Here is a 17,862-nt window from a genome sequence, read left to right as displayed (position 1 = left end):
CAACAGTAAATAAAGAACATGACATCCAACAAAGACATCTCCACCAGGAAACACCTCTGATACCATCACCCTGATGCCTAAATCCCAGCGCAAGAACACAAACAACCAAGACAACGTGCCCCTCCAGAAGCCGGCAACCATATTTTATTTAACCCTGAAGAAAGGAATTTAACTGAGGAACAAGACAAGGAATTCAAAACGGCAATTACCAATATGTTCAAGGACCTTAAAAAGGATCTGAATGAATGCCTTGATGAAAACTGGAAAGCCACAAACAACTGAAAAAAATAATGGAAAAAAAAAAGAAACATGAAAGGAGAATGTAACAGCTGAAAACAAACAAACAAACAAAAAACCCCCAAATGATCATCTCCTTAGATGCTGAAAAAGCATTTGGCAAAATCCAATACCCATTCATGTTTAAAGTCTTGGAGAGATCAGAAACGCAAGGCACAGTAACTAAACACAGTAAAGGCAATATACAGCAAACCTATAGCTGACATCAAACTAAATGGAGAGAAACTTAAATCAATCCCACTGAAATCAGGGACAAGACAAGGCTGCCCACTCTCTACATATCTCCTCAATATAGTACTTGAAGTCCTAGCTAGAGCAATAAGACAACTAAAGGAGATCAAGGGGATACAAATTGAAAGGGAAAACATCAAGGTATCACTATTTGTGGATGATAAGATAGTCTATGTAAGTGACCCCAAAAATTGTACCAAGGAACACCTACAGCTGAAAAATACCTTCAGCAAAGAGGCTGGATAAAAAAATTAACTCAAAAAAAATCAGTAGCCTTTCTGTTTACAAAAGACAAATGAGCTGAAAAAGAATTAGGGAAACAACACCCTTCATAATAGCCACAAAAAGCATAAAACATATTGATATAAATCTAACCAAGGAAATGAAAGACTTGTATAGAAAAGCAACTTCAAGTCTCTGAAGAAAGAAATTGAAGAAGATATCAGACAATGAAAAAAATCTCCCATACTTATGGATCAGTAGGATTAGCATAATAAAAATGGCCATTTTACCAAAAGCAGTCCACACCTTCGATTCAATTCCCATCAAAATACCAATAAATTTTTTTACAGACCTTGAAAGAACAATTCTCAACTATATATGGGGGGACAAAACAATTCAGGAGAGTTAAAACAATCCTATACAATAAGAGATCTTCTGGAGTTATCTCCATCCCTGATCTCAAGCTGTACTGTACAGTAACAGTAATAAAAACTGCATGGTACTGGCACAGAAACAGACTAGTGGATTAATGTAATCAAATCAAAGACCCAGAAATAAACCCACACTCCTACAGACTCTTGATTTTTGACAAAGAAGCCAAAACCATACAATGGAAAAAAGACAGCATTTTCAACAAATAGTGGTATTCTAACTGTATGTCTACATGTAGAAAAATGCAAATAGATATATATTTATCACCCTGTACAAAACTAAAGTCCAAGTGGATTAAAGATTTCAACATAAAACCAGACACACTAAATTTGTTAGAAAAAAAAAAGGGGGGGGGGAAGAGCCTTGAACTCATTGACACAGGAGACAAAAACAACACAAAAACTCAGGCTCTAAGATCAACAATAAATAAATTGTACCTCATGAAACTGAAAAGCTTCTGTAAGGTAAAGGATACTGTTAACAGAACAAAGCGACAGCCTACAGACTGGAAAAAGATCTTCACCAACCCTACATCTGACAGAGGGCTAATATATAAAGAACTCAAGAAGTTAAACACCAACAAACCAAGTAATACAATTCAATACAAAGCTAAACAGAGAATTTTCACAGAGGAATATCAAATGGCCAAAAAGCACTCTAAAAAAATGCTCAATGTTCTTAGTCATTAGGGAAATGCAAATCAGAATGACTCTGATATCCAATCTTACACCTATCAAGATGACTAAGATAAAAAAACCCAAGGGACAGCACATGCTAGTGAGGATGTAGAGAAAGTGGAACACTCCTCTCTTGCTGGTGGGAATGTAAACTTGTACAACCACTTTGGAAATCAATCTGGCAGTTTTTCAGAAAATTAGGAATAGTACTTCCTCAATATCCAGCTATACCACTCCTGAGCATATACCCAAAAGATGCTCCACCACACAACAAGGACATTTGCTCAGCAATATTCATAGCAGCATTTCTTGTAATAACCAGAAACTGGAAACAACCTAGATGTCCCTCAACCAAAGAATGGATAAAGAAATTGTGGTACATTTACATAATGGAACACTGCGCAGTCATTAAAAACAAGGAAATTATAAAATTTGCAGGCAAATGGATAAAACTAGAAAAGGTCATCTTGAGTTAGGCAAATCATACCTAGAAAGACAGTCATGGCATATACTCACTTACAACAAGATATTAGCCATATAATACAGGATAACCATACTATAATCCACAGACCTAAAGAGGCTAAATAATAAGGAGGACCCTAGGAAGGATACTTAGTTCTCATTCAGAAGGGCAGAGTAGATACCGGAAGTGGTTGAAGAGAGGGAACAAGATGGGATCCTATCATAGATATCCTCAGAGAGACTCCAACCAGCATGGGATCAAAGCAAATGCTGAAACTCACAGACAAACTTTGGGCAGAGCACAGGGAGTCTTACAGAAGAAGGACAAGGAAGGGACAGGAGCTCCACAAGGAAACCAACAGAGCCAACAAATCTGGGCCCAAGGGGCCCTGTGGAGACTGATGCACCAACCAAGCACCATGGGTGGAGAGGACTTAAACCCCCTGTTCAGATGTAGCTAATAGGCAGCTCAGTCTTCATGTGGGTCTCCTAGAAAGGGAAGCAGGGGCTGTCTCTGACATGGATTCTGTTGCCTGCTTTTCTCCAGGACACAGGAAGAGAATGCAGGCAGTCCTGATAAGACTTGATAGGCTGGGGTCAGATGGTAGGGGAGGAGGACTCCTTCTTTCTGAGGAATAGGGGAAGGGCATGGGGGGAATAGGAGAGTGGGGCTAGAAGAAGACAGTGGAGAGAGCTACAATTAGGATGTCAAGTGAATAAATTATTTTAAAAAAGAATAAATTTTTAAAAAGAAAGTAGAACATAACAATTGACCTACTAAAGAAAACTCAAATTGAAATAAAATGAGAACAAAAAAGTTTTAATAGAAAACAAATACCTCAGAAGTAACCTCATTATAGAATATAAGACATAGAGGAGAGAAGCTCATGTCTCAAAGACAAGGCAGAAGAAAGGGCTAGCTTACTCAAAGAAAATGTTACATCTAAAAATGTATAGACACAAAATATCCAGAAAATCTGGGATGCTATGAAAAGACTAAACCTGCAAATAATATGTATAGAAGAAACTCTGATCAAAATCACAGAAAATATTTTAGCAAAGTCATGAAAGAAAATTTCCCCAACCTAAGGAAAGAGGTGCCTGTCAAGATACAAGAGGCTTCATAGAAAGGAACAGAAAAGAAATTTCCCCAAGTACATAATTGAAACACTAAATGTACAGAACAAAGAAAGAATACTAAAAGCTGCAAGAAAAAAAAAAGATTAAGTAACAAAGACAGAAACATTAGAATAACACTTGACATTTCAGTGGAGCCTGAAAGCCAGAAGTTTGGATGGGTGGATGTTCTAAAAACTTGGAGAGACCACAAATGCACCCTGCCTGCTATACCAATCACAACCATCAATTACAATCAACAGAGAAAGAAAGGTATTCCACATCCCATGATAAAACCAAATTTCAGCAGTTTCTATCTACCTATCCAGCTCTACAGAAAGCACTAGAAAAGAAAGTTCAGCATGAGAAGGCTAACTACACCAGGGAGACACAAGGAATACATAATCCCAGACCAGCAAATCAAAAAATGGGGATCCAATGTCATTACAAAAATAGCAGTAATCAATAAAAGCTGCTCATCAATAACTCTCAGTATTAATGATCTCAGTTTCTGGATAAAAGAACTAGATTAGAAAATGAAAATCGAGCTTTCTCCTGTCTCCAAGAAACACATCTACCAAGGATAGATATCCCTTCAAGGTAAAAGGATAAAAAAGGTATTCCAAGCAAATGAACCCAAGAATCAAGCAGATATAACAGCCACTGTAACGTCTGACAAAATAGACTTCAAACCAAAACTAATCAGAAGAGATATGGAAGAATAGTACATACTCAGTAAATAAATAAAAAGTTAAAATTCTAAATATTTGTGCACCGAATACAAGGACACAGGGACCCACAACTGAGTAATGTAGAGAAGACATTATGGAGCACTGAGTCCTAAAGGAATGTCTTCATCACGCCACCTCTTCCAAGGCTCGCCATCTATGTGGAAGAGGAGGTGGTGAGAGGTAAGCCCCGGAAGTGATGGGTGGACCCAAGAAGACACGTGTCCTCTGGGCACAACAGGACAGACAGATACACATATGAACACATAGAGACAGTAGGAGCATACACAAGACCTGCACAAGCTCAAGTCAGATGGGATCCCAGCACCGAGGGGGTTGGAGTAGACATGGCTCCCACTCTGACAAAGAAGCCATTTGTCATTGATATCTGCTGGCAAAGTCTTATGCAATGCTGGGCCACGGATATACCGGCCACCAGGCAGGCCCCTTTCCCAGGGCTAGGTGGCCACGGAACACAAAATACAAGTTTTGTTGTGAACGTTTGTTTCATTTTGACACTTTTTGTATTCTTGGTCTTTTGCTTATATGTTTTGATTTTGGTTTGTGTTCTTGTGAGTTTTGTTTTGATTTGGCAGAGAAAGAGGGAGGAAAGAACATATAGCTGGGTTAGTAAGGAGGTGGGAGAATCTAGGAGGAGTTGGGGAGAAGAGGGAACATGACAAAAATCTATTACATAAAAATTTAAATTAAAAAGGCAAAAGAAATTCTCCAGATTTATTCAAATTCAGGGGTTCTTTTTGTTTCTTTTCAAATCCTCAATTGTTCAATATATTTTGAATGATAACGTTGATAAGTAAAAGTAAATAATGATGCTTCAAACTTAAATTTAAATGATAATTTTGATTTAAAAAATAATTTCAAACATGATAAGAGACTATGACAATGAATTCCTATGTGCCCCAATTGCTTAGATTCAACATGTAGTCATTGTATTAGTTACTTTTCCAATTATCAAGACAAAATAACTTTCAAGAGAAATGCAAGGAAGGATGGATTTTGGTTCATGATTTGAGAAGGTGAAGTCCATCAACAGCAGGGAAGGCTTAAGGCAGTTGCTCACCTTACTTGTAGTCAAGAAGCAAATAGAGATGCATTCTGGTGCTCAACTCCCTTCTTTTTTTTTTAATTAAAGTTTTATTTTATGTTAATTACAGTTTATTCATTTTGTATCCCAGCTGTAGCCCCTTCCCTCATTCTCTCCCAATCCTACCCTCCCTCCCTTATCTCCTCCCAGGCCCCTCTCCAAGTCCACTAATAAGGGAGGTCCTCCTCCCTTCCCACCTGACCCTCGCTTATCAGGTCTCATCAGGACTGGCTGCATTGTCTTCCTCTGTGGCAAGGCTGCTCCCTACTCGGGGTAGGGGTGGTCAAAGAGCCAGCCACTGAGTTCATTTCAGAAACTGTCCTTGTTCCCCTTACTAGGAAAACCCTCTTGGATACTGAGCTGCCATGGGCTACATCTGTGCAGGGGTTCTAGGTTATCTCCATGAATGGTCCTTGGTTGGAATATCAGTCTCAGAAAAGACCCCTGTGCCCAGAATTTTTGGTTCTGTTGCTCTCCTTGGGGAGCTCCTGTCCTCTCAGGTCTTTCCATCTCCCCCTTCTTTCATAAGATTCCCTGCACTCTGCCCAAAGTTCGGCTATGAGTCTCAGCATCTGCTTTGATACCCTGCTGGGTAGAGTCTTTCAGAGGCCCTCTGTGGTAGGCTACTGTCCTGTTTCATCAGCTCCCTTCTTATTCTCCCTGGGGTCCCAGCCAAGAGATGGCATCACACACAGTTATTTAATCTGGGTCTTCCTGCCTTAGTGAAACCTTTCTGGGCATATTCAACCATAGTCACCCAGAAGTACATCTTCTGGGTGGTTCCCAGTCCACACAAGAGGACAAGAAAGATCAACCAACACAATTTGTGACTAATCTGTTTCATATCTACTCATTATTCTGTTAAAGTAAACCTGGACATCCTATTATTTTATCTGTGAATATTTGAAAATATGTCTCAGAAAAAAAAAGGGGGGGCCTTCTCTAAACCACAACGATAGCAGCACCACGTAATTCTCAGTCTTGGATCCCAGGTAAAGGATGTCATGGTTGTGGTACGTTGTATTTGTGGAGATAGAATCCTGCAGCTGACCAAGGCACTTTCTGAGAGTCACGCAATCCACGTTTTCCTTGAGCCCTTTTCTTTTCACGGTATGTTTGTTAAGATTTTTCCTGAAGAGGTTTTCGTGGGTCAGTAGATCTGTTTGTGTATCCTAGGTGTTATCTAGGAAAGTTTCTCGTCTTTGGTTTTCTGTACATTGAGTTTGACAGACAGGCATGATCAGATCTAGGCCTGACTCCTCAGTGAGACTATTTCCTAAGTGGTACTATGTGTGTCCATCAGGAGACGTGTAATGCCGGCTTGTCTGTCTTGTTGAGATGCTAACAGCTATTAATGATCATTGCCGAGACCCATTAATTCATTAAAAGTATCAGACTCAACCGTTCTATTTTTCCTTCTTCATTTACCAGCTTGAATACATTTCTAAAGAAACACTCCTCATCAACTCCTTATTTGCTTTGTTTGGGGTGTCCCCTGTAATTAAGGCCAGATGCATGTTAACTCTCTCTCTTTTTAACCAGTTTCCAGAATCATGACTCCAATCTCTCTTGTTCACCAAAAAGAGCAATGAATTTCTTAAAGTGTCATTATTGGCCAGAAATTCAAGCACACCTGGTAGATTTCAGCTCATTACACATACACCTGTATTGTTGCTCTGCCCTCAGCCAGTGGCACCCAAAGATGACCCTCTGCAAGCTGGAGGTGGCCCTTGCTTCGGAACTGGCTACTGCTTTTCAGTGACCTGAAATGAGGAATAAGACCTTCTCCCCCGGCATTTCACCCTACTTACAGTTCAAAGTTAGGACGGCTTGGGTTTGGCTTATTTTTACTTAACCTCTCCCTGTATTGTATTTCTTTGTTTCACGCAAACAAAATCAGATAAAAAAAATCTTCTTTGTCGTAGTTTGCTTGGTTCTTCGACTATATTCTAGGAGAAATGAATATTCAAAATACTGCATTCTAAACCTACCAGTGATATTTCTCTTTTGCAAGATAACCAGTACTCTCTCTCTCTCTCTCTCTCTCTCTCTCTCTCACACACACACACACACACACACTTACTATACGTTTTCTTTCCCTTGACCTTCTACCTAGCATTGTACCCTGAACAAAACTCCAGTCTCTACAAAATACTTTGCATTCTTTTCTACTCTTTTCTACTCTACTGTGTCAAACTCTACTTATCTCTTCTGGGTTGGTCTTGGCTGTTGAAAATAGTTTGCATTTTTCTTATTGCTTTTCCAAACCAAGTTAACGAGTGGTTTTGGGCATTCTGTGTGTTTGAATGTCTTCATGTTCGGCTCATGTGTATGTGTGGTGGGTTTTTAGCGGGGAGGGGGATTGTGTCAAAGAATGAATGCATGGGAATGTGTACTGAGATACTTGCCTGCAATCTGCACCTTCCCCCCCCATAACTAACGTAGTCAAAGATTATGTTGTCCAATAACTCAGAGCAGATTTAACTGGCTTTTCTCTCTCTCTCTCTCTCTCTCTCCCTCCCTCCCTTCCTCCCTCCCTCCCTCTCTCTCTCTCTCTCTCTCTCTCTCTTCTTTCTTTCTTTCTTTCTTTCTTTCTTTCTTTCTTTCTTTCTTTCTTCTTTCTTCTCTTTCTTCTTCTTTTAATGAAGGAGGCTGAACATATTTTCATACAACTTGGGACCAATTATGTGTCATTTTGGCATAAGCACTTTTACTTATCTCGAGTCTGTTTTTCTGTCAGAGTTTGAGCTTCCTACGTTTCAAGTATTAGAAGTACTTTCTGTACTGGGTTACTAATTTTTTGTTAGTAAGTGGCAACTGTTATACTTAGTTGGCTACTGGAGATTTTATTTATTTATTTTTCTTCTTTTAGTACTTTATCCCCCCAGATAGGGTCTCATGTAGCATAGACTGGTCCTGAATTGGCTAACTAGCCGAGGATAACTTTGAACTTCTGATCCTCCCTCGTTCATGTCCCAACTATTGGCATTAGAGGGTTGTATCAATAAGTCTAGCTTGGTTGCTGTTGTTTGCTTTATTACTATTTTTCTCTCGTTTAAAAGATTTATTTTAAAAGTATGTATGTGCATGTTCGTGTGAGTGTGGGGAGATCCTTGAGTATAGGTACCCACAAGAATGTGGGTAGGGTAGAGGGCACCAGAGCCACTAGCACTATCCAAAATGGACTCCAGCAGCCAAATCTAGGCCTCCAGCCCCAGATTTTTTACTTTTCCTAAAGTGTTTATGTTGTTACAGAAATTTGAAAATTGTGTATTTTTTAAAATTGAAAATAGATTCTTTTCTCATATAAAACTTCCTGACCACAGAACACACTTTCCCCAACTTCCACTCTTCCTAGCTTCCCACCCACCTCCCCTCTCTCCCAGATCCACTTCCCCTCCATCTCACTTCAGAAAAGAGCAGGCCTCCAAGAGGCAACAACCAACTATAATAAAACTGAGTCCCTCCCCACAGAGCTTGGGGAATCCCATAGAAAAATGGGAAGAAAGATTGTAAGACTCAGAGAGGATGGAAGACACCCAGGAGAACAGGGTCGACTAATTTAACTAAACATGTCTCCCACAGCCCACAGACACTGTAAATTATACCACATTTTCTTTATGCATTCTTCAGTTGAGAGACATCTAGGTTGTTTCCAGTTTCTGCCTATTATTAATAAAGCCACAAGAAACAAGTGTTCTTGTGGTAGGATAAAATGTCCTTTGCCTATATGCCCAAGAGTAGTATAGGTGAATCTTGAGGTATGTAGTCTCCCAACTTTCTGAGGAACTGCCATATCGATTTCCAGAGTGGCTGTACAAGTTTGCACTCCCACCACAATAGATGAGAGTTCCCATTGCCCCACATATTTGTCTGCATGAGCTGTCACTTGAGTCATTGATCTTAGCCATTCTGACAGGTGTAAGATGGAATCTCAGAGTAGTTTTTTTATTTGCATTTCCCTGTTAGGTAAGGATTTTGAACATTTCTGTAAATGTTTTCAGCCATTTGAGATTTCTCTGTTGAGAACTGTGTATTCTTTGTTTGTTTTGGATTTTCAAGAGAGGGTTTCTCTGTGTAACCTTGGCTGTCCTGGTCTCACTTTGTAGGTTAGGCTGGCCTTGAACTCATAGAGATCTGCCTGTCTCTGCCTCTCTGGGTGCTGAAGAACTTTGTGTTCTTAAGCAAATCATTCCCCCTCATTTTCTTCTGGATAACAAGATTTAGGAGATGGGCTCTCTCCCCCAAGTCAAAGAGACATTTCTCCATGCTCCAGAACCCCACTTCTAGGCTCACTAAACTGCAATATTCAAATCTGAATTCTCCTCTGAAGGAGGTATGAAGAATGGGCCCAGTGTCGTCATCCTCTCCCATGTGGTTCTCTATTGATTGTACACCCACAGGTAGGGCAGTACGCCCTGTCTCTGCAGGTTGGTAAATGCTACCTCTCACTGATCTGTCAGAATGACAGGCTCCCCTGCTGTGTTTTCTGCCCCACTGTTCCACCTGTCTGATTACAGCGAATGACTGATTCATTTTGTGAAGCGCATTTTCTTTCTACGAGGCCATCTAAGAAATCTTGTCTTCTTTCTCCCACCTGTTGTCTTTGCACCCATGGAGTTTGTTGATTCTGCATGATGGTTTTATAATCTGATACTTTACTAAATTTTGTTATTGTTCTAAAATGCTTTTTCTTTTTCCATGTGTTTTTCATTGATATAGTTATATAATTTTCATTTGGTTATTTATTTAGAATCAAAATGCTTTAGTTTTTTTTTTTTTTTTGCCTCTATTAGGGAAAGTTGTATTTTTTTCTAGAAAATATGTATTTCTCTGGGCCTGAAAATGCTTTTGCACTAAGCTGTACAAAATAGTCCCATTTAAAAAAGTATTTGCTTAAATTTGATAACTATTTCCCATTTAGTAACTGCGCATTTGTATTTTCCCAGTCTTCTACTTAATGAATCACTTTTCATTATACATATGTTTGCTATGCTGAGAGAACATGTGTTGCACATGTGTGTCTCAGAGATGTCTCACTCGGTGAGTGCATCCGTGTAGCCCCATTAATTATCAAGAAACACCTGGAAACACAACATAGAAAAACAAAAATGCTTCCCTTGGAGGTCATGGTAGCTTCTGCATTGGGCTGACAAAGCTGTCCGAGCTCTCCACCTGTGGCTTAGCTTTAGTCCCTTTCACTCACTCTATTTGTGAGATTCTCTCCGCATTCCCATTCTTCCCAGCAAGTTCATTCATTTTCACTGGTGAAGAAAGTTCCCCGTATTAGTATCACCCAACCAAATAACTCTGCTGCTATCAGTTCAGACGTATGGTTCCCAGACGATGCTGGTGATGACAGTACCACCCTGAGTGCGCTTATCAACAACCTGATATGCACGTGAGCATCAGTGGGGTTGACACTGTGAGGCTGTGTGTCCCAGTGTGACTGACACTTTCAGGTTTTCAAAATGGTTTTTCTAACTCTCACCCTGCCCCCAACAGTGAGCCAATTGCTTTGGAAACTTGGTTGTATCTGTTGTATTAGCTCTGACTATAGCGCTCTAAAGACTTATGTTTGCTCATGACTCAAGACCATTTTCTCATGTTTTACTTCTATTTGGCTAAATTATTTTGGTAAAATTCTGTTGGAGTTTTTATTCACATTCCTATTAGATATTTTCTGTTCTTATTGGCTTAAATCCATTCTTTATATGTGCTAGACCTTTGTCATATATAAGTATTGCAGATATGGACTACTGTCTTGCATTTTGCCTTTTAACTCTTTGAGTCTTTTGAAAGGAGGGTCTTAATTTTCTTACATTTTTTAATTTCTCCTCAGAACCAGTAATTTTTGAAACAATGAAAATCATTACCATATAAAATGTACACTACTCTAATCCATCTTCTGTCTTTCTGTGTCTCTCAATTCCATTTCTTTTTTCCTTCCTCTCTTTCTCCTCCCTCTTTCTGTCCTTCTTCTCCCTTTTGTTTAAAAGTAGGCATATAAGTCAGTTACCATGGATTAAAAGTTTAACTGTGACAAAAATGTTGGAATTAAATATTTACTTATTTAGAGGAGGTCTGGTGGGATCTAGTCTTCTAAAGTCACATGCACACAAAAATTTCCTTAGCATATATTGGTATAAAATGTAAAGAAATTGTGGTGGCTGAAGTATCGCAGTGGTCCTACTCAGATCTTCTCTCAGACAGTCCATCAGTAGCACATAGCTCCTGGATAGATACCACATTCATTTGAAGTCTGTCTCCAGACCACTATTTTGATAAGTCTTCTCTGGGACTATAGAGAACCGAAGGAAACACAGGTATCACAAAATAGTCATGTCATCAAAATGCCTATTGCTATCATGTGCTAGTCAATTTTCTCTGAAGAAACAGAACTGATTTTATATGTACATGTATATTCAGATATATATTCATATACTCAAAACACTAAATGGAAAGAACAAAGAAAGAATACTAAAAGTTACAGGGGAAAAAGACCAAGTAACATATAAAGACAGACTTGTTAGAATAACTTCTGGCTTCTCAATGGAGACTGAAAACCAGAAGAGCCTGGACTGATGTTCTGCAATCTTTAAGAGACTATAGATACCAACCCATACTGCTATACCCACCAAAACTATCAATCACAGTTGGCAGAGAAAGAAAAACATTCCACAATAAAGCCAAATGGAAGCAATTTCTGCCTAAGGATGTAACTGCAGAAATCGCTAGAAGGAAAATGTCAGTCTGAAGAGCTTAACACCCGAGAAGATACAAAGAATAAATAAATCAAAAGGTGGGGGAGGGGTGAGGGAGGATTCCACATAATAACAGGAAAATAACAGGACTTAATAAACACTTATCATCAATAACTTTCAATATTAATGATCAAAATCCCCCAGTAAAAAGACACAGACTGAAAAGAGTGAATTAGAAACAAATACATCTCTGCTGTATTCAAGAATCACACCTTATCATCAAGGATAGTCACTTCAGGATAAAAGAATGAAAAAAAATATCCAAGCAAACAGACCCCCAGAAGCAAGTAGGTATAGCCATTTTAATATTTGACAAAATAGGCTTCAAACAAAAACTAATCAGAAAACATAGTCATTCGAGTAGAAATTCACAAAGGGCATGTTGAAATTCAAGACATTTGTGCACCAAATATAGGGCACTGCTAGAGCTAATCACAGATAATAACATAAGTCCAATCAACTGAACAGATATCAGCTGACCACATGCTTGGACACAAAGCAAGTCTCAACAGATACATGGAAACTTGAAATATCCCCTCCCCACACACACTCTATCTTAATAGCATGAGTTAAAGTTGGATATCAGCAACAACAGAAAGTATACAAACTCATAAAAACTGGATAACTCACTACTGAACAAAAAAATGGTTTAAGATGAAAATTAAGAAGGAAATTAAAAACTTTTTAGAATTGAATGAAAATGAAAACATAACATAACCAAGCCTATGGGACACAATGAAGACAGTTCTAAGAGGCAAGTTCATAGCACTAAGTGCCTACATTTAAAAAAAAAAAAAGGAGAAATCTCATATTAACAGGTTAGGCACACCACACCGCAATAAGAAGAAACAATTCCAAAAAAAGCAGATGGTAAGAAATATCCAAACCAGGGCTGAACCAAATGAAATAAAAACAACATGAACAATGACAACAAAAATAACTGAATAAAGATCTGGTACATGTAGAATATCTTTTTTTTTTTTTAGAATATCTTTAAGGTTTATAAACTCTTGCCAAATTAACTTAAAGATGGACAACGAAAAATCAAAATTAGTAAAATTAGAAATGAAAAGGGGAGACTTTACAACAAACATGAAGGAAATTCAGAGAATCATAAAGACATACTTTAAAAATCATTACTTTACTAAACTGGAAAAATCTAAAAGAAATAGAACTTCTTGATAAATACAGTGTGCCAAAATTTAATCAGTATCAAATAAACAATTTAAGCAGATTAATAACCCTTTGTGAAATGGAAGCAGTAAATAAATAAATATAAAAATAAAAAAACACAAGGACAAGCAGAGAATTTTACCAGACCTTGAGATAACAATGAACATCAATACCCATTAAGTATTCTACAAAATATAACCTGAAGAAACATTTTCCAATTCTTTTTATGAGGTCACCATTACCCTGATACTGAAACCAAACCAAGACCCAACCATAAAAGAAAATTATAGACCAATATCCCTTATAAAGATATGTGTAAAAATTCTAATTTAAATATTTGCAAACCCCATTCAAGAACATATCAACAGATAATCCACTATGATCAAATTGTCTATATTTCAGAGATGCAGGGATGTTTCACCAAAGGTAAATAAACAGACTGGAAGACAAAAACCACATGATCATTTCAATAGATGCAGAAAATGCTTTTGACAAAATCAACATCTCTTTATGAGAAAAGTCCTAGAGAGACTAGGGATGCAATGGACATAATTCTGCATAACAAAGGCAATTTACATCAAAACCGCAGCCATCATCAAGCTAAATGGAGAGAGAAACTCAAAGTATTTCTACTAAATTGAGGAACAGGATGTCCACTCTCACCATGCCTGCTAAATATAGTACCTGAAATCTTAACTAGAGCAACAAAACAAATGGGGATCTCAAGAGAGAAATAAGTCCAAGTATATTAAGTTGCAGATGATATGATTTTATACATAAAAGACACTAAGAACCTCACCAGTGCTAACAAACATCTTCAGCATGGTAGCAGATATGAAATTAACATACACACATTATCAGTCTTCCTGCATAAAAATGACAAAAATGCTGAAAAAAAAATCAGAAAAACACCTTTAAGAATAGCACCAATCCCAAACATCTTGGAGTATCTTGAACCAAGAAAGTGAAAGACTTGTATAATAAAAACTTAAAGATAGTGAAGAAAGAAATTGAATAAGAGACCAGAAAGATCTCCCATGCTTATGGATCAATAGAATTAATATAGAAAAAATAACCATCCTGCCAAAAGCAATCTACAGATTCAATTGAAATCTCCATTAAAATTCTAACTTAATTCTTCACAGAAATAAAAATAAAACAATTTTCAGCTTCGTATGGAAACACAAAATCTCCACCACCAATTTCAAGTTGTCCTACAGAATAATAGTAATAAAAATATAGCATGGTATGGATGTAACTGACATGTTGACTAATAGAATTGAATTGAAGACCCAGATATAAGTCCATACTCCACTGGACACTTGATTGTTGAAAATTAAATAAAAAATATGTACTGGAGAAAAGACGCATTGTCAACAAATGCTTATTATGGATGGCTGCATGTAGAAAAATGAAAGTAGATCCAAGTTTATCACTCTGTACAAAACTCACCCTTAATTGGATCAAGAACCTCGACCTCAGGCCAGATAACCAGAATCTGATGAAGAGAAAGTGGAACTAGTCTTAAACTTATTGTCATAGGAAAAGATTCTTTGGCTAAGACCTATAATTACTAAGTAGGACCAAATAAAACTAGCAAGGATATGAAGAGGAACACTCATCCATTTCTGGTGGGAGTGAAAACTGGTACCGCCTCTATGAAAATCAGTGTGGTGATTCCTCAGGCAGCTGGGAGTAGGTCTATCTCAAGATTCAGTTGTAGCACTCTTGGGCATCTACTGAAAATACCCCTCTTCCCATTACAGAGATACTTGCTAATTCATGCTCATTGCTGCTCTACTTATTGTTTCTAGAAATTGCTAATGGCCTAGATGACCATCAATGGATAAAGAATAGATGCTGAAAACATGATATATTTATGCTCTGGAATATATATATATATATATATATATTTGTTTTTTGAGACAGGGTTTCTCTGTGTAGCCTTGACTGTCCTAGACTTGCTTAGTAGACCAGGCTGGCCTCGAACTCACAGAGATCTGCCTACCTCTGCCTCCCTGAGTTCTGAGATTACAGGCCTGTTCACCATGCCTGGGTATTTTTCAGCTGGTAAAAAGATGAAATTTGTAACTAAATGGATGGAGATAGAAAAAAAATCATCCTTAGTGAGTAAACTCAGACATAAAATGGCAAATATTATATGTAACACTCATCTGTGGGTTTTAGCTTTCATGCATTTGATAGATGTGCTATAAAATGTTCATATAACCACAGAGGTTATGTACAGAGTAAGGAACTAGGGGAAAGAGGTGGAGCTCAGTAGGAAAAGGAAATGAAGTATATAATTGTGGTGAGAGATGGGGAGATTAGAGCAGAGGATTAGGCAGGTAGAGAAATGAAAGAGATAGATATGGTTTGGAATACAGGGAGAAATAACTAGCACTAAGGACCATTTCGGGGGCTATATGGAGCCTACTACTGTAGAGGTTCTCAAAGCATATGCATATATGAAAGGAATCTAAATGGAGCCACCAAATAATGAGGGAGACTAAAGCCCCAACTAAATACTTATCACCATCAATAGATAAAACCTCTAGTGCCAGGAATGGGTTACAACTGGATGCCATGGAAAACTCTAAACATCTTAGGCTATTGTCTGTTCTATTGGTTGTTCATACTAAGGCCTATTGCTTAAGACAACATTAGCATATCTCATTAAACACATGGTAACCTCCAACACAGCTACAAAGCCAGTGATTCTCAGTGGTGATCTGCCTGCGTGATATGCTGGTTCAATAGTGGCACAAATGTTGAGATAACAAACCGCTTTATGATTGGATTTAAGACCCATTCTATGAGACGGAACCCATGTCCGACATTGGGTAGATGGCCAAGAACCTGAGACTAGATAGGCCGTGCTCCCAAGGGAAAATCAAATACTATTGTTCTGCAAAAAGAACGTAGCAATTTCTTAACCACGTTCTGCTATTTCCATAGATAAGTGAAGATAGCTCAACCATCGTTAGTGAAAATTCTGCTTACAGTACACGGGAAAGAAATCAGAGACCAGCAAAACTGGACAATACGCAGACTGAGATTTTAGACCACTCGGTTGTCAGTGTGATATCAAGCCCTTCTCCCTAGGATTCAGGGAACTATGCAAAAGAGGAGGCAGAATGATTTTAAGACCCATAGGTGATCTTGTGATTTTGTTTGCTCCAAACAAAGCAGTGTCTTCCACATGGAAGACTGATGCACTATAAATTCACAGAGATAATGGCAGCATGCACAGGGCCTCCTGCAGAGGTTCAAACCAGATGGCTTTTCAATGCTGAGAGGGAAAAAGGAACACAAGCTACCCCCAGCCCCAAACCAAGAATCTATCTTCAACTAGCAATTACTTGCAAAGAAAAAAAAAAAAAAAACTAGTTCTCTCCAATGACCACATTGTTCATGGGCCCATTGGGCAATGACAGGGATGGCTGGAGAAAGAGGAGGCTATCCACAGAATGAGTGATCCTATCTACTTGCTTACTGAGCTCCTTTTCTGATGAAGTTACATTTTGATGAGCATTTAACATGAGACACGAGTATCTTCATATCTTTCGCTCATTCAAAGACATCTGTCTACACACTTCTTCCTCAGATATCATTCTCATCAATTTTCCAATTATGCTCTTTTTAACTCCCTGACCATCCAGCTAGTACATTTGCTACAGCCCATTAATCGGTAACAATCACACATCTGGCCACTTCTCCTTTCAAGCAAAATCTATTACCATGTGTACTACGCTAAGTTCTGCCCACTTGAAGATTTCCCCTTTCCTGGTGCTTTTCGGGGTTGTCAAGAAAAGCTTTGCGATGCTGCAGCTGTCCATTTCATTACAGCATGCAGAAGCATCAGGAAATCAAGACCTTGTCATCTCTCCTTCAGTCAACTGATCATGGGGCACACCCCCACAATGCTATGGCTGCGTGCTTGAGAGCAGAAGACTTTGTAATGGGAGTAGAAATCGCACGCATTTGGGACACCTCTTCATATAACTTGCTTGTGCCTCAGGACCTGCTCAAGCCCAGTTACATATATGCTGCTTCCATTTGATAATGGATTGCTGCTCTGTGTGTCCTACCTTATGGCTTGGTGGGTCAAGTAACGCCCACCTCATGATGAGCGGTTTAAATCACATGGTAACTTGGTAGCCCATGGTCTAACGTTCAGTTTCCGCTAAGTCCCAATGGCTGTCTGTCAAAGAGAGAATAGTTGTCTGCAGGTGATGGTAAGACCTTTCTCAAAATCCCAAGGGTGTCCTCTGTGATTCACTTATTGGGGCCTGCCAGAGACTCCAAACACCACATCTGTCACTGACACATCAGGAGCTATTGGGTCAGCATCACATGGTCCAAATGGTAGAACAGGCTAGACCTGTTGAAGAGTTTTCTTCTAGTCCAGGACCCACTCAAAGCTAGCAGCTTTCCAAGTCACTTGGTATATGAACGGGAGCAACACACCCAAGTGAGGAATGTGCTCTCAAAATCCAAACATTCCCACTAAGCACTGTGCTTCTTTCTTAGTGGTGGGTGGGACCAGGTACAATAACGTATCCTTTACCTTTGAAAGAATATCTCTGAATGCCCCACACCACTGGACTCCTAGAAGTTCCAATGAGGTAGAAGACCTGTGTGTTTTGTTTGTG

The sequence above is a fragment of the Meriones unguiculatus genome, chromosome 2, assembly GCF_030254825.1.
Source record: "Meriones unguiculatus strain TT.TT164.6M chromosome 2, Bangor_MerUng_6.1, whole genome shotgun sequence".
Taxonomy (NCBI): Eukaryota; Metazoa; Chordata; class Mammalia; order Rodentia; family Muridae; genus Meriones; species Meriones unguiculatus.
This window is presented reverse-complemented; position numbering follows the sequence as displayed.